At 48.0% G+C, this 27460-nt stretch overlaps 1 long non-coding RNA gene across 1 annotated transcript in view; it reads right to left on the bottom strand.

The window, feature by feature from the left end:
• The window catches only part of LOC138245912 (uncharacterized), a 96737-nt gene extending 73966 nt beyond the window's left edge, over positions 1 to 22771 (bottom strand). The window contains exon 1 of the long non-coding RNA XR_011194187.1: positions 22616 to 22771. This is a non-coding gene — a long non-coding RNA (uncharacterized lncRNA). The remainder of the gene's footprint in view (positions 1 to 22615) is intronic.
• Positions 22772 to 27460: the final 4689 nt, after the last annotated feature.

A 27460-nucleotide genomic window follows, 5' to 3' on the forward strand; every position in this document is an offset into this window, starting at 1 on the left:
ACAACTCCATGGAACCAGTGGGTTCCTTAACCTGTGCCTTACTCCTTCTGTGCCAGCATTTTCAGCACAAGGAATTGCAATGCTAAGAGCTGTGTTAATGCTAACTGGCTTTGACAAAGTCTTCAGCTTCGAGGGTTGTTTCCTGGTGCCATGCTTGGTCTTGTGGCTGGGAGCCTGATCAGGATTGACCGTCGACTCATCCTGTGTGTCAACCGGAACTAGCTGGATGCAGAGCACATGATGTGTGTTCTATAGTCACTGAGCTGCTTGGCTGACCCCGCTATAGGGCATGGCTTTGACACATCCTGTAACCATCTAGAATGTATTTGGGTGTGATGGCCTGAGTACTCACTGCCCTTGGTGTGGCCTTTGTTCTCAGACCAGGTCCCCTTCCAGAATAAGTGACAAGGGCATCGGAGAACACAGACAGCTGTTCTCTCTCACTCTCCTCAATCTCAAGGTCAAGGTCAGACTCTCCTGAGCTGATGGAATGAGAGCTAGATTTAAGCACACCTTCCTCCTTTTCTTTTCCTATTCCTCCGTGAAGACAGGTTCCTAATCTCCAGAAAACTCTGCCATGGCAGCCATCTCCAAGTTAGGAGTAAGGCATCAATCTCTTCAATACCTCAGTGTATTTTTTTTACTTAAACTGCAGGCACTTCGGACAGTCTTTCAGTGTGCTCAGGGGAGAAGCACAGTTTACAGACCTGATGATCGGTAATGTGTAGACTGTGTAGAAATGTTACTTACCCTTTAAGCATCTGGTCTTGGCAATTAGTGCTGCAGATGCAGATGCTGTGCATACTCTGGCCATCTAATGTTGGGCTTAGACGTGTGCAAGTAGTTTCTCTTCAAAGAAGACTTTCGAGTCATAAGGCATAGTGATTTCACCAATGACTGGTGATGCGCATGGCAATGGGCTCCTTTGTTATATTATTTTTTCTGCCAAAAGGGTGAAGGGAATAGAACAGGAAACCTAAAGACTAAGAAGATGATTGCAATATCCAATGGGTTTCAAGAAGGAGGGTGGGAGCATGTGAATCTCCAGCATTACGTGCCACTGACAGATACTTACAAGTTAAGTAACATTTTCTGTTTGTGGCATGTCAGCTATAGATATGCATGCTGAGCACAGACTGCAATGCAGTCTTCCCATAAGCAGTGACTAGCCCTAGCCTAGGATGATGCAGAAGACTGAAAACCTGAATGTAAGACAGCTGTTGGAATGCCAAATCATCCACACAGTAATGTTTAGTGAACTTGTGGGTGGATGGACCAAGTATCTGCTTTACAGTTGTGAACCATAGAAAGATTGCCTAGGAAAGCAACTGAGACCCCTTTAATAGGTTAAGCAGGGCCTGGGAGCTGCAGGCGAAGGTCTTTTAGCTTTAGCATAGCAAAACTGTAAAAATGTAATTAACCACATGCAATACAGGTTTTTGAGAGTGCGCTGCCTTTGGATGCCTTTGTGGTTGTGTCTTTCAAAAAGGCTTAGTCGTATCAATGCTATCCATGAGTACTCTTGACATCCAGAATATGAAGAGTGCGCCCCACTTTAGCTGTGGGTAGAACACTGGTAATCCTATAGTGTGATTCAAATGGAAACTAGGGCCAGATGTAGCAATTTCCGCATTTGCGATTCGGAAATTGTGAGTCAGTACGACTAGCAATTTCCAAATCGCAAATGCGGATGCAAAACGGTGTCTCAGACACCGCCTGCGATTCGCTATTGGGTCGCAAAGACCCACCTCATTAATATTAATGAGGTGGGTCGCATTTTGCGACCCCATAGCGAGTCCCTGCACTCACAGGGATGGTGGCCTGCTGAAGACAGCAGACCTCCATGTCTGTGACTGCTTTTTAAATAAAGCAGTTTTTTTTATTTTATTTTGCAGCCCGTTTTCCTTAAAGGAAAACGAGTTGCAAAACAAAAAAACAAAAAACGAAACCATTTGGTTTCGTTTTTTCAGAGTAGGTAGTGGTCCATTGGACCACTGCCTGCTCTGAAAAAACCTTTTTGGCAACATTCACAAAGGGGAAGGGGTCCCATGGAGACCCCTTCCCTTTTGCGAATGGGTTACAACCAGTGTGACACTGGTTGTAACTGCGAATTGCTTTGCGATCGCGGTCAATTTAGCATTGTGATGCAAGTCGCAAATAGGAAGGGGACACCCCTTCCTATTTGCGAGTTGCATTCACATTTTGCGAGTCGATGCTGACTCGCAAAATGTGAATGAACATTGCGATGAGCATTTGCATGGCGCAAACTGCTTCCTACATCTGGCCCAAAGAGTGATCCGAGCCTCCGGTCCTGACATAGAATTAAATGTATGTTTCGGCTTTTAAAAATAAATTTAGACAGGAAAAAATGTTTTCTATCCATATTTATCTGTAGAAATCAATAAAAACATAAATGCTTCCTACATTTGGCCCCTAGAAACTATTGTGGGAAGAAACCTGGAGTTTGTACTAAGGACATGCCTATCTGAGTGGACTTGGAAGAAAGGTTCTCCTAGGGTAAGAGTTTATAGCTCACTGACACATCTGAGGGAGGTGATAGCTACGTAGGAAAGGACCCTCCTTTTGGCATGGTTACCCCCACTTTGTGCCTGCTGTCAGGACCCCAGTGACTGTGCTCTCTCCCCCCTAAATTTGGTTGTTCCTGACTTTGTACACCCTACGGGTGCCCTCATGTAAGTTCCTAGTATATGGTACCTAGGTACCCAGGGCATTGGGGTACCAGGGGTTCCACATGGGCCGCAGCATGTAGTATGCCACCCATGGGAACCCATGCAAAATATGTCTGCAGACCTGCCATTGCAGCCTGCGTGAAAAAGTACATGCACCCTTTCACTACATGTCACTGCACCAGTTTACTGCCCTCCTAGCCCAGAGCGCAGGGTGTAATTACTTGAGTGTGAGGGCACCCCTGCATGAGCCAAGGTGCCCTACGAACTCCAGCTCCATTTTCCTGGACTTCGCAAGTGTGGGGAAGCCATTTTACCTGTGTACTGGACACAGCTACATAATGGTAACTCCGAACCTGGGCATGTTTGGTTTCAAACATGTCAGAATGATAGCCTAATACTGTTGCCAGTATTGGTTGTATGATTCCATGCACTCTGGGACATCCTTAGAGGACCCCCAGCTTTGCTTCTACCAGTTTGCAGGGTTTTCCCAGGCAGCTGGCGCTGCTACCATCCTACAGAAAGGTTTCTGCCCTCCTGCTGCTTGACCAGCTTAAGCCCCGCAAGGCAGAACAAAGGACTTCCTTTGGAAGAGGGAGGCAACACCCTCTCCCTTTGGAAATGTGTGCTGCATGGCTTGGGAGGGGTAGCCTCCACAAGCCACTAGTATGCTTTAATGGGCACATTTGGTCCACACCGGTTCAGGGACCCCTAGTCTCTGCCCTGGTACGAAAACTGGACAATGGAAAGGGGGAGTGATCACTCCCCTGTCCACCACCACTCCAGGGGTGGTACCCAGAGCTCCTCCAGAGGGTCCCAGAGTTCTGCCATCTTGATTCCAAGGTTGGCAGGGAACTCTGGGAGCATCTGAGAGGACTGGCCAGGCAGGTGACGTCAGAGGCACCCTCTGATAGGTAGCTACCTGGTTAGGTGACTAAGCACCATGTTTGGGCTACATAGAGTGTTCCTCTGGGGTGGGTCCTCAGATTCGGCTTGCAAGACTACAGCAGGACTCCTCTGCAACTTCTGCTTCGACTTCTGGCCTCAGTAACCGCAACTGGACCCTTCAGGAACCTACAAGCTGTAGATCCATGAGGAAGACTCTTCTGCAACACTATATTTGGAATTCCTGCCAACTTTGCAACATTTTCCCGGCTGTCCATCCTAAGACGTTTGCAACTCGTTAGCCTGCAAAAGAAGAAGGAGTCTCACTTGGGGTGAAGGCATCACTCCCCTGTAACTACAGGTACCTGGCTGCATCTATGACCGGCTGGAAGGATCTCCCCTCATACTGAGTGGCGTGGGTCCTGCATTACGTGTGGTGGTCCGGAGAGTCACCCTCGGTCCTCTCTACCTTCTGTCGCACTTTAGTGGTGGTAAGTCCTTTCTACTCCATCCAAGACAGTACCCCCATGCACTGCGTCCTTTAAATATTCCCCTTAAAGCCTGCCATTGGCTTTGGGAGGCTACCCCTACCAAGCAATGTAACACCTATTTCCAAAATGGGCTTGAGCTGTTCAAGCAGCAGGACGTCAGAAACCTGTCTGACGGGTGGCAGCAGCTTGGGCTGCCCAGAAAAGCCCCGAAGGCTGGTAGGAGCGATGCTGGGGGTCCTCTAAGGAGCACCCAGAGTGCACGGAATCATACATCAAATACAAGCAACAGTGTTACTAATATGTGGCTGAAAATAGGTGGTAACTTATGTCCAGTACACGCATAAAATTGCGTCCCCGCACTCACGAATTCCAGGAAAATAGAACTGAAGTTTGTGGGGGCACCGCTGCTAGTGCAGGTGTGCCCTCACACATAGGTACTTCCACCCTTCCCTCTGGGCTAGGAAGGCCTCCCATATAGGTGTCTTACAGGGACCTGTAGTAAAAAAGGGTGCATATACCCTTTCCTGTAGGCTGCAATGGCAGGCCTGAAGAACACTTTGCATGGGCTCCCATGGGTGGAATATTAAAAGCTGCAGCCCATGGGGATCCCCTGGTACCCAAATGCCCTGGTGTAAGGAAATGCCTCTGCTGATGCTAAGTTTTGATTGAAAGTGTGCTGGGACCCCGCTAACCAGGCCCCAGCACCAGTGTTCTTTCCCTAAACTGTACCTTTGCTTCCACAATTCGCACAGCCCTGGCACTCAGATAAGTCCCTTGTAACTGGTACCAAGGGACCTGATGCCAGGGGAGGCCAGGGAAGGTCTCTAAGGGCTGCAGCATGTCTTATGCCACCCTGGGGACCCCCTCACTCAACACATACACACTGCCTCACAGCTTGTGTGTGCTGGTGGGGAGAAAATGACTAAGTCGACATGGCACTCCCCTCAGACTGCCATGCCAACCTCACACTGCCTGTGGCATAGGTAAGTCACCCCTCTAGCAGGCCTTACAGCCCTAAGGCAGGGTGCACTAAACCACAGGTGAGGGCATATGTGCATGAGCACTATGCCCCTACAGTGTCTAACCAAACCTTAGACATTGTAAGTGCAGGGTAGCCAAAAGAGTACATGGTCTGGGAGTTTGTCAAACACAAACTCCACAGTTCCATAATGGCTACACTAAAATCTGGGAAGTTTGGTATCAAACTTCTCAGCACAATAAATGCACGCTGATGCCAGTGTGCAACTTATTGCCCCCTGAATACAAATCCGACTACTAGTGTCCGGCTGACCAGTTCCTGCCACAAACCAGACGAGTTGCTGGCCACATGGGGAGAGTGCCTTTGTCACTCTGTGGCCAGGAACAAAGCCTGTACTGGGAGGAGGTGCTTCTCACTCCCCTTGCAGGAACTGTAACACCTGGTGGTGAGCCTCAGAGGCCTCAGATGCTCACCCCTTTTGTTACAGCGCCCCAGGGCATCCCAGCTAGTGGAGATGCCCGCCCCTCCGGCCACTGCCCCCACTTTTGGCAGCAAGGCTGGAGGAGATCATGAGAAAAACAAGGAGTAGTCACCCACTAGTCACAACAGCCCCTAAGGTGTCCTGAGCTGAGGTAACCCCTGCCTCCATCTTAGTTTTGGAAGACTCCCCCAATAGGATTAGGGATGTGCCCCCCTCCCCACTGGGAGGAGGCACAAAGAGGGTGTAGCCTCCCTCCAGGACAGTAGACATTGGCTACTGCCCTTCCACACCTAAACATACCCCTAAATCTAGTATTTAGGGGCACCCCAGAACCCAGGAAATCAGATTCCTGCAACCTGAACTACAAAGAAGGACTGCTGACCTACAAGCTTGCAGAGACGACGACAACTGCTTTGCCCCAGCCCTACCGGCCTGTCTCCTGAGTCGAAAACCTGCAACCAGCGATGCATCCAATAGGGACCAGTGACCTCTGAAGCCTTGGAGGACCGCCCTGACCCCCAGGACCAAGAAACTCCAGTGAGCAGCAGCTCTACTGAACAGCAACTCTATCTTTGCATCAAAGAAGCAATTTTCAAAGAACTCACTCTTCCCGCCGGAAGCGTGAGACTTCACACTCTGCACCCGACGCCCCCGGCTCGAGATCCAGAGAACAAACACCACAGGGAGGACTCCCCGGTGACTGCGACCCCTTGAGTAGCCTGAGACAACCCTCCTGGATCCCCACAGCGACGCCTGAAGAGAGAATCCAGAGGCTCCCCCTGACCGCAACTGCTGTAACAAGGGACCCGACACCTGGACCAAGCACTGCAACTGCAGTCCACAGGACCTGAAGGAACCAGACCTCAGTGCAGGAGTGACGCCCAGGTGACCCTCTGCCTAGACCAGGTGGTGGCTGTCCCGGGATGCCCCCGTGCCTGCACCGCTAGAGTGACCCCCAGGCCCCTCCATTGTTGCCTATCTAAAACACCACACCATCTTTGTCCACTGCACCCGGCCGCCCCTGTGCCACTGAGGGTGTGTTTTGTGTGACTACCTGTGTCCCCCCCACCCAGTGCTCTACAAAACCCCCCTGGTCTGCCCCCGAGGATGCGGGTACTTACCTGCTGGCAGACTGGAACCGGAGCACCCCTGTTCTCCATAGGCGCCTATCTGTTTTGGGCACTTCTTTGACCTCTGCACCTGACCGGCCCTGAGCTGCTGGTGTGATAACTTTGGGGCTGCCTATGCCCAGGAACTGAGACTTGTAAGTATCTTACTTACCTCACGATCTAACCAATACTTACCTCCCCTAGGAACTGTTGATTTTTGCACTGTCTACTTTTAAAATAGCTTATTGCCATTTTCACAAAGACTTTATATGATATTGCTTTAATTCAAAGTTCCTAACTTACCTGTGTGGAGTACCTTGCATTTTATGTGTTTACTTCAAATCTTGAACCTGTGGTTCTTAAAATAAACTAAGAAAATATATTTTTCTATAAAAAAAACTATTGGCCTGGAGTAAGTCTTTGAGTGTGTGTTCCTCAATTATTGCCTGTGTGTGAACAACAAATGCTTAACACTACCCTCTGATAAGCCTACTGCTCAACCACACTACCACAAAATAGAACATTAGAATTATCTAATTTTGCCACTATCTTACCTCTAAGGGGAACCCTTGGACACTATTTCTTACTTTGAAATAGTATATACTGAGCCAACTTCCTACATTGGTAGCAGAGGTGGGATCTAAGACTTTGCATTTGCTGGACTACTCAGCCAATACCTGATCACACAACTAAATTCAAAAAATTGTCATTAGAAACTGATTTTTGAAATTTGAGCTATTTTTCAAAAAAATGTAAAAGTCCCACTACGGCCCTGTTTAAGTCCCGTTAGTATTTCTTTTAGAGTTTAAAAGTTTGTAAAAGTTTGCATTTAAGTTCTAGAAGTAGTTTTTAGATTCCTAAAAAGTATCCCAACTTTTAGAGAAATAATGTCTAGCACAGATGAGATGGTGGTGGAACTCAACCTCACCCCTTACCTGCATCTAGGGATGTCAGAGTTAAGGACTCTCTATAAGCTAAAAAATATATAAAGACTGGGTCCAACCTACCAAAGTTAAGCTCCAGGAGCTTTTGGCAGAGTTTTCAATGGACCACCCCTCTGAGGATAATCCTACAGAGGGGGAAGCTAGTGGCCAGGAGGATGATTCCCTCCCTCCTGTCATAGTTAGGGAGAACAGGGTCCCTCAAACCCTGACTCCACAAGTGATAGTCAGAGATATTAGTCCTTCCACAGGGGAGACCAGTAACTCTGGAAGCATTGAGGGCAGCCTCAATGAAGATGACCTCCTGTTAGCCATGATGGCCAAAAGATTGGCTTTGGAGAGACAGCTCCTAGTCATAGAAAGGGAAAGACAAGAGATGGGTTTAGCTCCCATCAATGGTGGCAGCAACAAATAGGGTTAGATAAAGTACTGATATGCTAAAAATCCGCAAAGGGGTCGAACAAAAATATGGTGATGATATCACCAAGTGGTTCACAAATTTCACTGGGGTGCTCTCCTTTGGGAAATGTTCACTGGAAAGTTTAGGGATAGACTCCTCACTCTCTCTGGTAAGGATGCAGAATCCTATGACCTCATGAAGGCTACCCTGATTGAGGGCTTTGGATTCTCAACTGAGGAGTACAGGATTAGGTTCAGGGGGACTCAAAATTCCTCGAGCTAGACCTGGGTTGATTTTGTTGACTTCTTTCTCAAAACACTAGATGGTTGGATAAAAGGCAGTGGTGTAAATGATTATGATGGGCTGTATAACTTGTTTATGAAAGAACATCTTTTACGTAATCGTTGCAATGATAAACTGCATCAGCATCTGGTAGGCCTAGGTCCAATTTCTCCCCAAGAATTGGGAAAGAAGGCAGACCACTGGGTCAAGACAACGGTGACCAAGACTTCCACAGGGGGTGACCAAAAGAAAGGGGGTCACAAAGCCTTCCCAGGGTAAGAGTGTTGATACATCAAAGGGAAAAAGTAATGAGTCTTCTACAAGGCCCCAAAAACCTGCTCAGGAGGCTGGGTCCAAAGCCTCTTCACAATCCTCATTTGGGTATAAGAGTAAAAGCTTTGATCCAAAAAAGGCCTGGTGTTGCATCTGTGCTCAGCATGGACACCAAACTGGAGACAAGGCCTGTCCCAAGAAAGGTTCCACAACTACTACTACTCCAGTTAGCAATGGAATAGCCAGTCTCCATGTGGGATCAACAGTGTGCCCAGAGCAAATCAGGGTTCAAACTGAAGCTACACTAGTCTCAGAGGGTGGGGTGGACCTAGCCGCACTTGCTACCTGGCTGCCTAACATGCAAAAATACAAGCAGCACCTCTTAATTAATGGGACAAGAGTAGAAGCCCTGAGGGATACAGGTGTCAGTGTCACTATGGTGACAAACTGGTTTCCACAGGACAGTACCTGGCTAGACAGACATATCCAGTCACCAATGCTGACAATCAGACTAAAGTCCATCCCATGGCAACTTTAGAATGGGGGTGGTCACTGGCCTGAAACAAGTGCTAGTCTCTTCTGCTATACCCGTAGAATGCCTGCTTGGAAATTATCTGAAGTCCTCAGCATGGGCTGAGGTAGAACTCAAAACCCATGCAGCCACGCTGGGTATCCCTAAACTGGTGTGTCAAGACAAGGGCACAGAGCAGGGCTCAGGGTGAAAACGGAGTGTTGGAGTCTGGAATAATGGTCCAACTCTCCAAGTGGAACGGAAAGAAGACTGGGGAACCAGCTTCAGCACAGAACAAGAAACAAAACCTCTCTTCCCAGGAAGAAGTTCTATCCCCTGAGGGAACTGAGTCCATGGAGCTGGGACCTTAAGGAGGTTGAGCTCTTGGGCTCAGGGGGACCCTCAAGGGAACAGCTGTGCAAGGGGCAAGAAACGTGTCCCTCTCTTGAAGGACTAAGACAGCAAGCAGCTGAGCAAGAAAAAGGAAATGTCAGTGGAACACACAGGGTCTATTGGGAAGATGGACTCCTTTAAACTGAGGCAAGAGATCCCAAACCTGGTGCCACTAGGAGTGTGGTAGTGCCTCAGGAATTTTGGGAGTTCTTTCTGACCTTAGCCCATGAAATGTCCCTTGTTGGGCATTTGGGACAAACCAAGACCTGGGAGAGGTTAGTCAACCATTTCTATTGGCCCAATATGTCCCAGAAGGTAAAGGAGTTTTGCACCTCCTGTGTCATCTCTCAAGCCAGTGGTAAGTGGCCATCCAAAGGACCCCTTCATTCCACTTCCAGTGGTGGGGGTCCCCTTTGAAAGAGTGGGAGTGGATATAGTGGGTCCACCTGAACCTCCCACAGCATCAGGGAATCAGTATATCCTAGGTGTAGTGGATCATGCTACTAGGTACCCTGAAGCAATTCCCCTTAGATACACTACTGCCCCTGCAGTGTCCAAGGCACTCATTGGTATTTTTACCAGAGTGGGATTTCCAAAGGAGGTGGTTTCAGACAGAGGTACCAACTTCATGTCAGCTTACTAAAAACATATGTGGAATGAGTGTGGGGTGACTTACACATTCACCACACCATACCATCCACAAACCAATGGTCTTGTTGAGAGTTTTAACAAGACATTGAAGGGCATGATCATGGGGCTCCCTGAAAAACTCAAAAGGAGATGGGATGTCCTCTTGCCATGCCTGCTTTTCGCCTACAGAGAGGTGCCTCAGAAGGGAGTAGGGTTTTCCCCCTTTGAACTTCTGTTTGGCCACCCTGTTAGGGGACCACTAGGCTCTTGTGAAAGAAGGCTGGGAGAGACCTCTCCATGAGCCTAAACAAGATGTGGTGGACTATGTACTAGGCCTACATTCAAGGATGGCAGAGTACATGAAAAAGGCAAGCAAAAACCTTGAGTCCAGCCAACAACTCCAGAAGATGTGGTATGACCAAAAGGCTGCTATGGTTGAGTTTCAGCCAGGGCAGAAAGTCTGGCTTCTGGAGCCTGTGGCAACCAGGGCACTTCAGGACAAATGGAGTGGCCCTTACCCAGTGCTAGAAAAGAAGAGTCAGGTCACCTACCTGGTGGACCTAGGCACTAGCAGGACCCCAAGAGGGTGATCCATGTTAACCGCCTCAAACTCTTCCATGATAGGGCCGATGTAAACATGTTGATGGTTACAGATGAGGACCAGGAAGCAGAGAGTGAACCTCTCCATGATCTCCTCTCCACCGACCCTAAGGATGGCACAGTAGATGGAGTAATCTATTCAGAAACCCTCTCTGGCCAACAGCAGGCTGACTGCAGGCACGTCCTCCAGCAGTTTGCTGAACTCTTTTCCCTAACCCCTGGTCAGACACACCTGTGTACCCATGATGTGGACACAGGAGACAGCATGCCTGTCAAGAATAAAATATTTAGACAGTCTGACAAAGTTAAGGAAAGCATCGAAGTGGAAGCCCACAAGATGCTGGAGTTGGGAGTGATTGAGCACTCTGACAGTCACTGGGCTAGCCCGGTGGCCTTGGTCCCCAAACCTCACAAAAATAAATGGCAAGAGAGAGATGAGGTTTTGTGTGTACTACAGAGGGCTTAACTCTGTCACCAAGACAGATGCTCACCCCATTCCAAGGGCAGATGAACTTATAGACAAATTGGGTGCTGCCAAATACTTAAGTACCGTTGACTTAACAGCAGGGTACTGGCAAATAAGAATGGCACCAGGAGCAAAAGAGAAAACAGCATTCTCTACACCTGATGGGCACTACCAGTTTAATGTGATGCCCTTTGGCTTAAAGAATGCCCCTGCCACCTTCCAAAGGTTGGTGAATCAAGTCCTTACTGGCTTGGAGTCCTTTAGTGCAGCTTATCTTGATGATATTGCTGTCTTTAGCTCCAACTGGCAGGATCACCTGGTCCACCTGAGGAAGGTTTTGCAGGCCCTGCAAGCAGCAGGCCTCTCTATCAAGGCATCTAAATGTCAGATAGGTCAGGGTACTGTGTTTTACTTGGGTCACCCTATAGGTGGAGGCCAAGTTCAGCCACTCCAAACCAAGATCCAGACTATTCTGGACTGGGTAGCTCCAAAAACCCAGACTCAAGTCAGGGCATTCATTGGCTTGACTGGGTGCTATAGGAGGTTTGTGAGCCCTGACTGGGTACTATAGGAGGTTTGTGAAGGGTTATGGGTCAATATGGACACCCCTCACAGAACTTACCTCCAAGAAAATGCCCAAGAAGGTGAACTGGACCGTGGACTGTCAAAAGGCCTTTGACACCCTGAAGCAAGCAATGTGTACGGCACCAGTTGTGAAAGTTCCAGATTACTCTAAGCAGTTCATTGTGAAGACAGATGCCTCTGAACATGGGATAGGAGCAGTCCTGTCCCAAACAAATGATGATGGCCTTGACCAGCCTGTTGCTTTTATTAGCAGGAGATTACTCCCCAGGGAGCAGTGTTGGAGTGCCATTGAGAGGGAGGCCTTTGCTGTGGTCTGGTCCCTGAAGAAGTTGAGACCATACCTTGTTGGTACTCACTTCATAGTTCAAACTGACCACAGACCTCTCAGATGGCTAATGCAAATGAAAGGAGAAAACCCTAAACTGTTGAGGTGGTCCATATCCCTACGGGGAATGGACTTTGTAGTGGAACACAGACCTGGGACTGTCAATGCTGATGGCCTTTCCAGGTTCTTCCACTTAAAAGATGAAGACTATCTTGGGAAAGGTTAGTCTCATCCTCTTTCGTTTGGAGGGGGGTTGTGTAAGGAAATGCGTCCGCGGCATAGTTACCCCCTACCTTTTTGCCTTTGCTGATGCTAAGTTTTGATTGAAAGTGTGCTGGGACCCTGCTAACCAGGCCCCAGCACCATTGTTCTATCCCTAAACTGTCCCTTTGCTTCCACAATTGGCACAGCCCTGGCACTCAGATACGTCCCTTGTAACTGGTACCCCTGGTACCAAGGGCCCTGATGCCAGGGAAGGTCTCTAAAGGCTGCAGCATGTCTTATGTCACCCTGGGCACCCCTCACTCAACACATACACACAGCTTGTGTGTGCTAGTGGGGAGAAAATGACTAAGTCGACATGGCACTCCCCTCAGACTGCCATGCCAACCTCACACTGCCTGTGGCACAGGTAAGTCGCCCCTCTAGCAGGCCTTACAGTCCTAAGGCAGGGTGCACTATACCACAGGTGAGGGCATATGTTCATGAGCACTATGCCCCTACAGTGTCTAAGCAAAACTTAGACATTGTAAGTGCAGGGTAGCCATAAGAGTATATGGTCTGGGAGTTTGTCAAACACGAACTCCACAGTTCCATAATGGCTACACTGAAATCTGGGAAATTTGGTATCAAACTTCTCAGCACAATAAATGCACACTGATGCCAGTGTGCAATTTATGTAACACGCACCCAGAGATGCCCCCTGAATACCAATCCGACTACTATTGTTAGGCTGATCAGTTCCTGCCAGCCTGCCACAAACCAGACGAGTTGCTGGCCACATGGGGAGAGTGCCTTTGTCACTCTGTGGCCAGGAACAAAGCCTGTACTGGCTGGAGGTGCTTCTCACCTCGCCCTGCAGGAACTGTAACACCTGGCGGTGAGCCTCAAAGGCTCACTCCTTTTGTTACAGCGCCCCAGGGCATCTCAGCTAGTGGAGATGCCCGCCCCTCCGGCCACTGCCACCACTTTTAGCAGCAAGGCTGGAGGAGATCATTCGAAAAACAAGGAGTCACCACCCACCAGTCAGGACAGCCCCTAAGGTGCCCTGAGCTGAGGTGACCCCATCCTTTAGAAATCCTCCATCTTAGTTTTGGAGGATTCCCCCAATAGGATTAGAGATGTGCCCCCCTCCCCACAGGGAGGAGGCACAAAGAAGGTGTAGCCACCCTCCAGGACAGTAGCCATTAGCTACTGCCCTCCCAAACCTAAGCACACCCCTAAATCTAGTATTTAGGGGCACCCCAGAACCCAGGAAATCAGATTCCTGCAACCTGAACTACAAAGAAAGACTGCTGACCTACAAGCCTGCAGAGACGACGGATGACGACAACTGCTTTGGCCCCAGCCCTACCGGCCTGTCTCCTGAGTCGAAAACCTGCAACCAGCGACGCATCCAACAGGGACCAGCAACCTCTGAGGCCTCAGAGGACTGCCCTGACCCCCAGGACCAAGTAACTCGTGAGCAGCAGCTCTGCTCAAAAACAGCTACATCTTTGCAACAAAGAAGCAACTTTCACACTCTGCACCCGACGCCCCCGGCTCAAGATCCAGGGAACAAACACCACAGGGAGGGCTCCACGGCGACTGCGACCCCGTGAGTAGCCCGAGACGACCCCCCTGGATCCCCACAGCGACACCTGCAGAGAGTGTCCAGAGGCTAACACCTGACCGTGACTGCCTGTAACAAGGGACCCGATGCCTGGACCAAGCACTGTACCCGCAGCCCCCAGGACCTGAAGGAACCGAACCTCAGTGCAGGAGTGACCCCCAGGCGACCCTTTGCCTAACCCAGGTGGTGGATTTCCCGACTGTGCCTGTCTGCACCGCTAGAGTAACCCCTGGGTCCCTCCATTGTTTCCTATCTAAAACCCGATGCCTGCTTTGCCCACTGCACCCGGCCACCCCTGTGCCACTGAGGGTGTGTTTTGTGTGCCTACCTGTGTGCCCCCCAGTGCTCTACAAAACCCCCCGACCTGCCCCCCTACCCTCCCCCCCCCAGGACGCGGGTACTTATCTGCTGGCAGACTGGAACCGGAGCACCCCTGTTCTCCATAGGCGCCTATGTGTTTTGGGCACCTCTTGGACCTCTGCGCCTGACTGGCCCTGAGCTGCTGGTGGGGTAACTTTGGGGTTGCTTTGAACCCCCAACGGTGGGCTGCCTATGCCCAGGAACTGAGACTTACAAGTGTCTTACTTACCTCACAATCTAACCAATACTTACCTCCCCCAGGAACTGTTGATTTTTGTACTGTCTACTTTTAAAATAGCTTATTGACATTTTTACAAAGACTGTATATGATATTTCTTTAATTCAAAGTTCCTAACTTACCTGTGTGGAGTACCTTGCATTTTATGTGTTTACTTCAAATCTTGAACCTGTGGTTCTTAAAATAAACTAAGAAAATATATTCTATATAAAACCTATTGGCCTGGAGCAAGTCTTTGGGTGTGTGTACCTCATTTATTGTCTGTGTGTGTACAACAATGCTTAACACTACCGTCTGATAAGCCTACTGCTCGACCACACTACCACAAAATAGAGCATTAAAATTATCTAATTTTGCCACTATCTTACCTCTAAGAAACCCTTGGACTCTGTACTTTGAAATAGTATATACAGAGCCAACTTCCTACACCTGGGTACCATATACTAGGTTCTTATATGGGGACACAAGTATGCCAAATGTGGGGTGAAAATAGTTCAAGTAACCATGTTTGAAGGGAGAGAGCATAATCACTGGGGTCCTGGTTAGCAGGATCCCAGAGAATGCAGTCAAACACACTGACAGCAGGCAGGAACTGGTGCTAATCATGCTGAGAAAGAGGGTACTTTCGTACACAACCTCCCTTCTCCCAAACAAAGGACAATAAGGCTAACCTTGCCCCGATGAGTCTTCATTGTGTAAGTGGAAATATCTGGATAGTCCAATTGCACTGTAGTGGTTACTCCCAGGTCTATGTTCCACTGTATAATCCATTCCCTGTAGGGATACGGGCCACCTCAACAGTTTGGGATTTGTATCTCATTTGTTTGAGCCAAAGAAGGGGCCTGTAGTCTGTCTGAACAAGGTAATTCGTGCCAAACAGGTATGGCCTCAGCTGATTCAAGGCCCAGACTACAGCAACAGCAAAGACCTCCCTTTCTATGGCTGACCAACGCTTTTCCCTGGGGTTCAAACTTTTGCTAATAAAAGATACAGGTTGGTCCTGGCCCTCAGTGTTAAATTGAGATAACACTGCCCCAAACCCTACCTCAGAAGCATTTGTCTGAGCTATGAACTGCTTGGAGTAGTCAGGGCTTCTTAAAATAGGTGTAGAGCACATGGCCTGTTTTAGATCCTCAAAGGCTTTTTGACAGCTAGCTGTCCATTAGCCTTTCTTGGGCATTCTATTTGAGGTGAGGTCATTAAGAAGAGCTACAATGAGGCAATGGTTCTTAACAAACCTCCAGTAATACCCAGTGAGGCCTACAAAGGCTCTCTCACCTGAGTTTGAGTAGTTTTGGGAGTCCAATCCAAAATGGTTTGGATCTTCTCTTGCAGTGGTTGAATCTGGCCTCCACCTACTAGGTGGCCCAGATACACAACCTTCCCCTGCCCTATCTGGCAATTAGAGGCCTTGATAGTGAAGCCTGCTTTCTGCAGAGCCTCCAAAACATTCCATAAGAGGACAAGGTGTTCCTCCCAGGTGGAGCTAAAGACAGCTATATTATCTAGATAAGCTGCACTATAGGCTTCAAATCCACGAAGGACTGTATTCACCAGCCTCTGAAATATGGCAGGTGCATTTTGCAGACCAAAGGGCATCACTGTAAAGTGATAATACCCTCCAATGGTTGAAAATGCTGTCTTGGGTTTAGCATTATCTGATAATTTGATCTGCCAATAGCATGCAGTCAAATCAAATGTGCCAAGATACTTGGCAGATGCCAGTGTATCTATTAGCTTGTCTGCCCTAGGGATAGGATAAGCATCTGTCTCTGTGACAGTGCTGATCCCTCTGTAGTCAACACAGAACCTCATTTCCCTTTTCCCATTCAGAGGGTGAGGTTTTGGGACCAGCATCGCTAGGCTAGCCCAGGGGCTATCAGAGTTCTCTATGACTCACAGGTCCAGCATATTTTGCACTTCTGCTTTGATGCAGTCTCTAACATGTCAGGTTGCCTATAGATTTAGCTTTTTATGGGCAAACTGTCCCCTGTATCAATGGTATGTTTACACCGTGTGGTCTGACCAGGTGTTAAAGAGAACAGTTCTGGGAACTGCTCTAGGAGATTCCTGCAGTATTTTTTGTGAGATTCAGAAAGACAGTCTGCCAGGACTACTCCATCAACTGAGCCATCAGCTGCAGTGTTGAAGGGGTCAGGGAGAGGGTCACTCTCTTCCTCCTGTCCCTTATCAGTGGCCATGAGCAGGGTCATGTCAGCTCAGTCATAGTAGGGCATCAAGCGGTTCACATGAAGACCCCTGAGGGGGCTTCTGGGAGTGCCTTTGTCTACCTAGTAGGTGGCCTCCCCCTTCTTTTCCACTATTGTGTGGGGCCCACTCCATTTGTCTTGGAGTGCCCTTGGAGCCACAGCCTCCAGGACTCATACTTTCTGCCCTGGCTGGTAAACATTCAGAACAGCCTTCTGGTCATGCCACTGCGTCTGCAGTTCTTTGCTGGCCTGAAGGTATTTAGTGGCCTTTTTCATGTGCTCAGCCATCCTGGATCTGAGGCCAAGTACACAGTCCACTATGTCCTGTTGAGAGGGCCTGAGAAGTTACTCCCTTCTGATAGACCTGCCTGTAGGCAAAAAGGAGGTATGGCAGTAGGACATCTCATCTCCTTCTGAGTTTTTCCAGAGAGTCCCATGATCATGCCCTTGAAGAGTTTTGTTAAATCTCTCTACCAAACCACTGGTTTGGAGGTAGTAAGGGGTGGTCAACTTGTAAGTATCACTACATTACTTCCACACTGTCTTTAGGTATGTAGACAAAGTTGGTACCTCTGTCTGATACAACCTCATTAGGAAAGCCCACCTTTAAGAAAATTTACAGGAAGGTTTCTGCCACTGCAGGCCACAATGGCAGGCCTGCAGAACACTTTGCATGGTCTCCCCATGGGTGGCATAATACATGCTGCAGCCCATGGGGATCCCCTGGTTTCCCAAATCCCTGTGTACCATATACTAGGGACTTACATGGGGGAACCTGTATGGCAAATGTGGGGAGAAAATGGTTCAAGTAACCACGTTTGAAGGGAGAGAGCATAATCACTGGGGTCCTGGTTAGGAGGATCCCAGTTAACACAGTCAAACACACTGACAACAGGAACAAAATGGGGGTAACCATGCCAAGAAAGAGGGTACTTTCCTACAGGTATTCACTGGTTTGCAGTGGAGGAAGAGCCTCTGGTGGTGGTGCTCTTAACTCTGCCTCAGTTGTTATTGCCTCTATAGGTTCCCCTGAAGAAGCCTCTATAATATGAAGCTGAAGGCTGCCTGGGCCGCGGAGTAGTTGTCTCTGCGGTTGTGGATTTGTAACCATCTCTGAATGAGGGGTGGTGAAAAGTGCCCCTCTGTGAGGAGGAGTGAAGAGCACCCTTGGCTTTTGCTGTGTCTGAATCTTTTTTTGTCAGCTTCTCAAGGGGGAGTCCAGGTGCTCCTTGTTGAAGAGCATATTAAGCACCACCTGCTGGGCCTCTGGTTTGAACCCAGAGAATTGAAGCCCTACTTGTCTCCTTATTAGAACACTAGTGTTAATACAGTGTGCAGCTGTGTCTGCAGCATCTAGGACACAGCGGATGGAATTGTAAGTGACTGCTTGCCCTCTGCAACTATCTGCTATCCTCTTTCGGAGCTCCTCCATCTCATCACAGTGAGCCCAGTCATATCTCGCCAGCAAGGCCTGTGAATTGGCAATACACCAATGAGGCTTGTGAATTGGAAATACACCAATGATTGGCTGCCTGGGCAGCCACTCTTGCCTGCAACATCAAGATTTTAACTCTCCTTATCTGGGTAGGAGTCTCCACTTTGCTCGGACTACTGACCCTTTTCCATGCAGTAGTGGACACTACGGAGTCTGGAGGGACCCGATATATAGCAGGTCAGAAGGAGCGGATTTGTGTTTCTTATCTACTCTAGGGGTGATAACCCTATAAAGTGGACAGGTTCTTTAAAAATTTCATTTGTATGACGAAGCATACCAGGGAGCATGGGGAGAAACTGCCTTTGTGTGTAGTTTTAGGGGTCTCAAACAGGAATCCTGTTTGATTGGGTCCCTATGGAACTCAACATTATGAAAGGCGGCTGCACAAGCCACTACTTATTGATAGTATGTGCTATCCTCTGGTGGTTAGGGTCATATGGGGTACAAGTCTGGGACACTGGTCAACATGGGATCAGGGTCATGTGTGTCCCATGAGTCTGGGTCCCTCTTTGTCCCACCCATATCTTCCCCAGTGTATACAGGGGATCCTTGAGGTGTAAATTCCCCTGCAGTAGGTGAGGCAGATGAATGAGGAAGGGAGGGAGGTGGAGGAAAAGCTGGGGGTGGAGGAGGAAGAGGCAGAGAAGTCTTGTGAGATATGGAGGAAGCCTTGTCCTTGGTAACCTTCTTTGCAGTGGAGAAGTGTCCAAAGCCTCTTGGAAGGATAATTTCCACTTGAAAAGGTCAGGTGCAAGCAGTAATATGCCCTGTACCCTCCTGGATAATGAGGCGGCGCTGTCTAGCGTCCATGTTCTTTAAAATGAGTTTCACAGGTGAAGGCTTAGCTGAAGACTGGCTGGAGTCGTCCTGCTTTGAAGATCTTGTCAGTGGGTTTCGGCACCAAAATATTTGGTCAGTGCACTCTGCTCCGCACCGAGGTGGTAGGTGTTCTTGGACCGAGGTGCCGGAGGTCGAAGCCGAAGACTGTGTTTTGGCCTTGGCTATTTTTGGAGCCGAGCCAGAGGGCAGAGCAGCCGCAATAGCTTTTCATCTCCGACCACTGCTTGGTGGCAGTGGCAGTCCAGTGACATCTAGAGGGGGCTTTTTAACAGTCTTGAGACGGGCAGGAGGGGCCACAGTACTCACAGGTTGTGCAGATGTTACCTTGTGGCTTTCAATGTCCAAATGGACAGAGTCATGGATGAAGAAGGCCTGCTCTTTTTCCAGCTCCTCCTGGAAGTCTTACCCCCCAAAAATGGCCGGGGTTCGCCTGACTCTTGTGCGCCATTTCCAACTGACAAGGTCTTCGGTCCCGAAGGGGCTACTTCGACTGTAAGGATTTGCAGGCATAACAGGTGGCTTCTTGGTGATCAGGGGAAAAGGAACAGGTCACGCATCAGATGTTGGTAGGTATGGGGGAATTTCAAGTGGCACAGAGGACAAAAACTAAAAAGCATCTGTTCCATTAGCTCAGCATATTCTTCGGTGCCACGTGGTGAGGAATAACCAAAGCAGGACAGGTCGCCCTGGAGGGTGCGCCGTCAGTGCCGGGACCGACGAGGGGATCAAACGCAAAGATGGGAATACACGACTGAGAACAATGCGATAAAAAGAAGATGGAAGAAAAGAGTTTGAATGAGAGCGCGTCGAAAACTGAATGAAGAGACACATCTGAACCGGATGGTGGAAAGAAAACAATCTAACAATGGAGTCAATGCCCAATGTGCAGTATCACCAAGAAGGAATCACTCGATCCTGTGACTCAAAAATGCTTCTTCAAAGAAAAACAACTTGCAACACACCAGACCCAGGCAGGGATAAGCAAAGCATATGTACAGCCAGACATGCCATCGAACTTCTATTTTCGACAAAACTGATAGAAAAGGGGCCTTGTCTGCCGTCTTCGGTTCAAGGTAGAATTATGCAAACACTTTACTTGAGACTGCCAGAATACCTCTTGCAAAGACGTAGGGTAATTGAGGATATCAAGGACATCCTCATTAACAGGCAAGCAGCCATCAACTCAATTTAATCAATCCTAAATATTAACAAACTCCAAACAACTTACATCAAACAAATTCTTTGCAGTGGTCTTCTACTAGGAAACATATAAAATGGTCCACAAATATGAACCTTTGTGAAATAGTTTTTATAGGGCTTAAAGTACTGCCAAAGTCTCTGCATCACTGCACCATTTTAAATGTACTGCAATCCTGTAGTCTGATATTGTACAATGAACATTTACCAAGGATGACCAAGAAAGTGAGGCCTCTTTTTTAAGTGGCATACCTCACAGTTGCAAGTCTTCAAAGTTTACATATGCCTCATTATAGAAAAAGCATAAAAAAATGTGAAATGAAAGTGAATTTAGCACTGTATGCTCAAATGGCTGAGATGGGGATGCGCAGGTCCACTGATCTGCAAATTCACAAACAGAATATTTTTGCTGCCTTCTATATATTTTCATTACAAATGTGTTAGACTTCAGAGGACCTATCTGGTACCATGCACCTGGTGTGTGCAAAACAGCCCAACACTGAAGCCAGTAATCAGGCCAGACAGTGTCAGCAGGGTGAGCTAATCTAACGTAGTCTGATCTTGTTTACTACTTGTTGCTTTGCTTATCTGTATGTGATGCGCAAAGGTGCACCAAAGTGTCATGTGGGTAGGGGACAACAGGATAAATGTGATTCGGCAAGTAGGAGTGGGAAGAGTTCCACAGAAAAGACTGCGTGCAAAGCATGTTATAGAGTGACTGTGCACTAAAATATAGTGTGAATACTAGAAAGACAGACAGGAGTGCCAGGACCTGAAGCACAAATTTAAGAATGAATCTGTGCTAGAAAGCGATTCTTTAATCCAGTCACATTGGCCCCTTTGCTAGCCCGGTAGGGAACATAACTGAATACTAGCTGAAAGTAAGGGGATGTCTGAGTGAACAATACCTTCCTCCCTTGCTGCCCTTAACTATACAAGACCAGTTAAAAGAATTTAACTAGGGGGTCTTCCCCCACTCCACTTTAGCCTACTTTCCACGTTCTCACAATCCTCCATTCACGGGATGAGTTGCTGCTTAAGGCTAGCAGACACCTAGCTTTCTGTGAGTATGCGTGAAAGACATAATGGGGGGAAGGAAGATCTGTTGTATAGCTATTTTAGCCATATTTTATACACGTTATTTTAGGTATCTAGGCCTGCAGCTGCTCCCTTTTATCTAGATACATTTTTGTCAGTATAGTTTTAATTTTCTAGCAGTACTCTATTTTCACAGTGCTGTTTTATTATTACTATCACACTGTCCTTTAGCCTAGGAAGACAGTATGCTCTTAGTAGACACTCTGTACTCTCTGCATGGCTACGGTCAGATAGGATTGCCGACAAACGTGGTATGCTGCGTCTCCAACATTCACAGAAAAACACACACTCATACGCGGGGACTATTCCTTAGGCCGACAGGTGTCACCAGGTGTGGAACTATACTCAGTACCCACAACCCAGGAGATCCTACTGCCCAAATCCAGTAGCCTTATTCATATAATGAGAACCTATGCAACAGATCTAAGCATAGTGAACCCCTATCAAAATAGACTTGTGCCCAGGCTATTTAGCACTACTATGGTAAAAGTAAGTACAGATTCCTAAAGCAGTGGGTGGGGCTCACTAATGAGGACGGAAACATTTTTTTCCAGGAAAAGTATCTTTGATATGGAATGTTTGAGTAATTTGAAAAGGATATTAAAGGTCTTGGCTTTCCCGCTGGGCTGGCGGGCGACCGCCAGAAGGCCGCCCGCCAGCCCAGCGGGAAACCCCTCCCCACGAGGAAGCCGGCTCCGAATGGAGCCGGCGGAGTGGGTATGTGCAACGGGTGCAGTGGCACCCGTCGCGTATTTCAGTGTCTGAAAGCAGACACTGAAATACAAAGTGGGGCCAGGCAAAGGATGGCGGGATGGGGTGTCAGAATCCCCATGGCGGCGCAGCAAGCTGCGCCGCCATGGAGGATTCTGCAGGACAGCGGAAAACCGGCGGGAGACCGCCGGTTTTCCTGTTCTGACCGCGGCTGAACCGCCGCGGTCAGAATGTCCTGAGCAGCATCGCCAGCCTGTTGGCGGTGCTCCCGCAACCCCTGCCCCGGCGGTCCTTGACCGCCAGGGTCGGAATGACCCCCTATATGTCCAGAAAAAAACACTACCTGTCTTACGGATAAAGGTGCCAGTCGATCTGCCGTAAAAAAAAAAAAAGAAAATCTTCACTCTTGGACTTGCCCGCAGATAGTCAGTTCTTCAAATCAACAAGTTTCACACAACGTTTCCAGTCCTGTTTCTACAACTCTTGGTCCTATCACAATCATGCATTTCTTCTAAGCCTACTTCTCTTACAAATCTGTTGGGCTGTGGTATTTTATGCAGTTAGAATTGCACTTTCTGCACTGCAGGTGGAGTTTACCTCAATGTACCACAGAGCTCCTTGCTCTGTTGTGCGAGACTGTCAATCTTGCTGATAACTTTGAAGGTGTTCGAAGATCTTTCTGAATTACTTGAACAAGTGCCTTCAACCTTAAGGTCTACATGTGCCAATAATGTGTTTCATTCATTTCTGAGCCTGTAAAAAAAAAAAGAGAAATTCATGAAGTAGCTACTACGAATTCTGCAATGACAAATCAACAAGTTGCACTGCAGACCATTCATAACTTGGCAGCCAGAATCACTCTCAACCTCATACACCAAACTCACATAACACCACATACGAAAGAGCTCCACTGTCTCCCCATACACAAACTACTCACCATACTTTCAAGGCATAACATTGAACGATCATATCTCAACAATAACATCTGCTTTCATAAACCTTTCAGACAACTCCGCTCAGATGGAATGACCTGCAGCTACACAAGAGCCTCCTCCTTACTTTTCGAAAATCCACAAGAAGCTGAAGACCTGGCTTTTCGAGTAGTCCCTCTAGGCCCTAGGTTTTGGCTACACTCAGACCTGCTCAGTCCCAGGATACCTTCCCGAGTGAAAGTGCGCTCTACAAATCTGCATAACATATCATCTGAAGCCTGAACGTGGAGCAGGAATTAGAGCAGTCATCATAAACCTTCTGTAACAGTTGATTGTCATATAAAATACACCAAGTTCCCCATCAAAAAGGTGGAATGATCAATATTTATTCAGTATTTGAGAGCCATCAATAAAGTAATTACCCCTAGCTTCCCTGTTGTAGATGTGTTATGCCTTTTCCCCCATACCCATTCATAGAGAGTCAGTTTCTCTTTGCTTTTTCTACATAGATCCCAACTGGTGTGAAGAAGACTTAAGAGTTTAAAGTCTCCCTTTAGGTTTTCCCATGCCTTAAAGATGTTTTGAACACTACACTTAAGTCCAATATGCTGATAATCTCCTCTTTTGTTTACTTACCAGTTTAGACCAGCGCAAGTGCAACTGTTTATCTTCTTGCAGAATTGACTAATAAAGGGCACAAGACTTAAAAGGAAACACAACAATTTTGTTCTCTTCGTGTATGATATCTAGGTCATGAGATATAAACAGTGCCATCTATCAAAAGACAGAATTGAAGCCATCCCTAAGTTATTCATCCAGTAACCATCTTCCTTGCATATGCCAGAATAGTAAGGCCTTTACATAATTATGTTAAAAAGACCACCACTGAACCCTCACGTCTTAGAAATAATGAATTATTGTTGACCGATACGTCGCATGTATTATATAAGTCAAGGTACTGAGAGTCACTATTTGCCAATGTTACATCTGCCCAGGTTGCGCTCACTGCCCTTACCAAAGCTTAAACCCTTGCTACAAAAAGAACGAGTTACTTACCTTCGGTAACGACTTTTCTGGTGGATACATTAGCTACCTGTGGATTCCTCACCTAATGAATACTCCCATGGGGCCAGCATTCGACGTAAATCTTCTTACTAGTCTCTGCACGTCGACGAGGACGTCACTCCAGCCCACGCGACGCCGTCTGACGTCATACAGGCAATAAGAGGTCCTCGACGACGTGCGGACGTCAGTACCAATCATTTTTTACGTGCATGAGAACAACCAGGCAATGCAATGAAAGAGCAAGGCAACATCCCATTACATTGTAAAAATACACAACATTGCATGAATAACTGTAAATCTTTTATATATATATATATAACTCTCTCTTTTTAAAATATATATATACACATCAAGTATATACACAAAGATATATACATGTATACATATATATAAATATAATATATACAACATCTATTGCACTCTCAAAGACCAAGAGGAGCGTACTCAAGGATTACTTGGTAAGACCAGAAAGGCAACGGGGAGGTGGGTGGGACCGTGAGGAATCCACAGGTAGCTAATGTATCCACCAGAAAAGTTGTTACCGAAGGTAAGTAACTCGTTCTTCTGATGGATACAACTACCTGTGGATTCCTCACCTAATGAATAGAGTCCCAAAGCAGTACCACGCCCGGCGGTGGGTGCCTAAATGGTCAAACCAAGAAATCCTGCAGCACTGACCGTGCAAAATGGCCATCCCTTCTAACCTCAGAATCCAAACAGTAATGTTTTGCAAAAGTGTGAAGGGACGACCAAGTTGCGGCCTTGCAGATGTCGACCACAGGAACACCTCTGGCCAAGGCCGAAGTGGCCGACTTAGCTCTGGTGGAATGAGCTCTAATGCCCTCAGGAGGATCCTTCTTTGCCAAAGAGTAACAGATTTTAATGCAAAGAACAACCCACCTGGATAGTGTTCTCTTGTGGACTGCCTTTCCTCTCCTCTTGCCCACGTATCCAATAAACAGCTGATCCTCCAGCCTGAAATCCTTTGTTCTATCAATAAAGAAGCTCAACGCCCTCTTTGGGTCCAGACGGTGCAGTCTTTCTTCCTCTTTGGAAGGATGAGGCGGAGGATAGAACGTGGACAAAATAATTGCCTGAGCCAAATGGAAAGGTGAAACAACCTTCGGGAGGAAAGCAGCCTTGGTCCTCAACACCACCTTATCCCCATAAAAAGTTGTATAAGGGGGCTTTACTGATAAGGCCTGCAACTCACTCACTCTCCTTGCTGATGTTATAGCTATCAGGAAGACTGTTTTTAAAACCAAATACCTTAAGGGGCAAGAATGCATAGGTTCAAAAGGGGACCCCATAAGGAAAGTCAGGACCAAGGACAAATCCCATTGCGGCATAACGAATGGCTTTGGAGGATATTTTTTTAGAAGACCTTTCAAGAATCTGATAACAATAGGGGATTTAAATAAAGATGGTTGGTCTGGAAGACATATGAAGGCTGACAAGGCCGATAAATAACCCTTAATGGTAGCCACTGCACAACCTTTCTGCGCTAGAGACAGAGCAAAAGACAAAACGTCCGATAGATGAGCATGCAAAGGATCAATCTGCCTCTCTCCACACCACGCAACAAATTTAGACCATCTATTAGCGTAGATAGATTTAGTGGAGTGTCGCCTGGCCGCTAATATAACATCCACTACCTCAGGCGGGAGAGAGAAGGAACTCAGGTTGCCCCCTTCAATCTCCAGGCATGTAGGTGCAGACTCTGGAGGTTGGGGTGTAGAACCTGCCCCTGCGACTGCGAGAGGAGGTCTGCCCTGAAAGGGAGACGGAGCGGAGGGCACATTGAGAGTTGGAGAAGGTCGGAGTACCATACCCTCCTTGGCCAATCCGGAGCTATTAGGATGACTAGAGCCCGGTCCTGGCGAATCTTCCTCAATACTCGAGGAATCAAGGGTATGGGAGGAAACGCGTAAAGCAACTGGCCGCACCAGGTTATTTGAAACGCGTCCCCCAACGCTCCCTGCATCGGATACTGGAGGCTGCAGAATAACGGACAATGCGCGTTCTCTCGAGTGGCAAACAGATCTACCCGAGGAAACCCCCACCTCTGGAAGATTAAACGGACTTGATCTGGATGGAGACGCCACTCGTGGTCTGCCGAGAATTGGCGACTGAGACTGTCCGCACGCACGTTCAAGACTCCGGCCAGATGGTTTGCTATCAAGCAAATCTGATGGTCCTTTGCCCAGGACCATAGTCGAAGAGCTTCTCTGCAGAGAAGGTACGACCCCACTCCTCCCTGCTTGTTTATGTACCACATCGTGGTAGTATTGTCCGTTAGGACCTGTACCGACTGACCACGAAGGGAAGGGAGGAAGGCCTTGAGAGCCAGACGTACAGCCCGTAACTCTAACAGATTGATGTGAAACATCTGTTCCTCTGGAGACCAAAGACCTTTGATCTCCAGATCCCCCAGATGAGCTCCCCACCCTAGAGTGGAAGCATCCGTTATGACTGTGGCCACTGGTGGCGACTGCTGGAACGGCTTTCCTTGTGAAAGATTGTTGCTTGCAATCCACCACTTCAAATCCACAGCAGCATCTCTGGAGATCTTGACAGTACCCTCTAGATCCCCTTTGTGTTGAGACCACTGCCTTCGGAGGCACCACTGAAGAGCCCTCATGTGCCAGCGAGCATGCGTGACCAACAGAATGCAGGAGGCAAACAGACCGAGCAGACGAAGGACCTTGAGGACTGGAACTACCGCTCCATTTCGAAACATTGGAACCAAATCCTGAATATCTTGAATCCGCTGAGGCGGAGGAAAGGCCCGACCCAATGTTGTATCCAGTACTGCCCCTATGAACAGGAGGCGCTGAGAGGGCTCTAGGTGAGATTTGGGCTCGTTCACCGAAAAACCCAGGTCGAACAACAACTGGGTTGTTGACTGCAGATGATGCGACACAAGCTCCGGGGACTTGGCTTTGATCAACCAGTCGTCCAAGTAAGGGAATACTGCTATCCCCTTCCTTCTGAGTTCTGCCGCAACCACCGACATCACCTTCGTGAAGACTCGAGGTGCTGAAGTAAGACCAAACGGAAGGACCGCAAACTGATAGTGCTGCGATCCCACCACAAACCGGAGATACTTCCTGTGTGACTTGAGTATCGGGATATGAAAGTAAGCATCCTGCAAGTCGACAGACACCATCCAGTCTTCCTTATTCAACGCCAAAAGCACCTGTGCTAGGGTCAGCATCTTGAACTTTTCCTGCTTGAGGAACCAATTCAAGATCCTCAGGTCCAAGATTGGTCTCAAACGACCATCCTTCTTGGGAATCAGAAAATACCTTGAGTAACATCCTCGACCCCTTTCCTGCTCTGGGACCAACTCCACCGCGCCCTTTGAAAGGAGGGCTTGTACCTCCTGTTCTAGCAACAGGAGGTGTTCTTCTGAACAATAAGAAGGGCGGGGCGGGATGAGGGG

This window comes from Pleurodeles waltl, chromosome 7, assembly GCF_031143425.1.
Source record: "Pleurodeles waltl isolate 20211129_DDA chromosome 7, aPleWal1.hap1.20221129, whole genome shotgun sequence".
Classification (NCBI taxonomy): Eukaryota; Metazoa; Chordata; class Amphibia; order Caudata; family Salamandridae; genus Pleurodeles; species Pleurodeles waltl.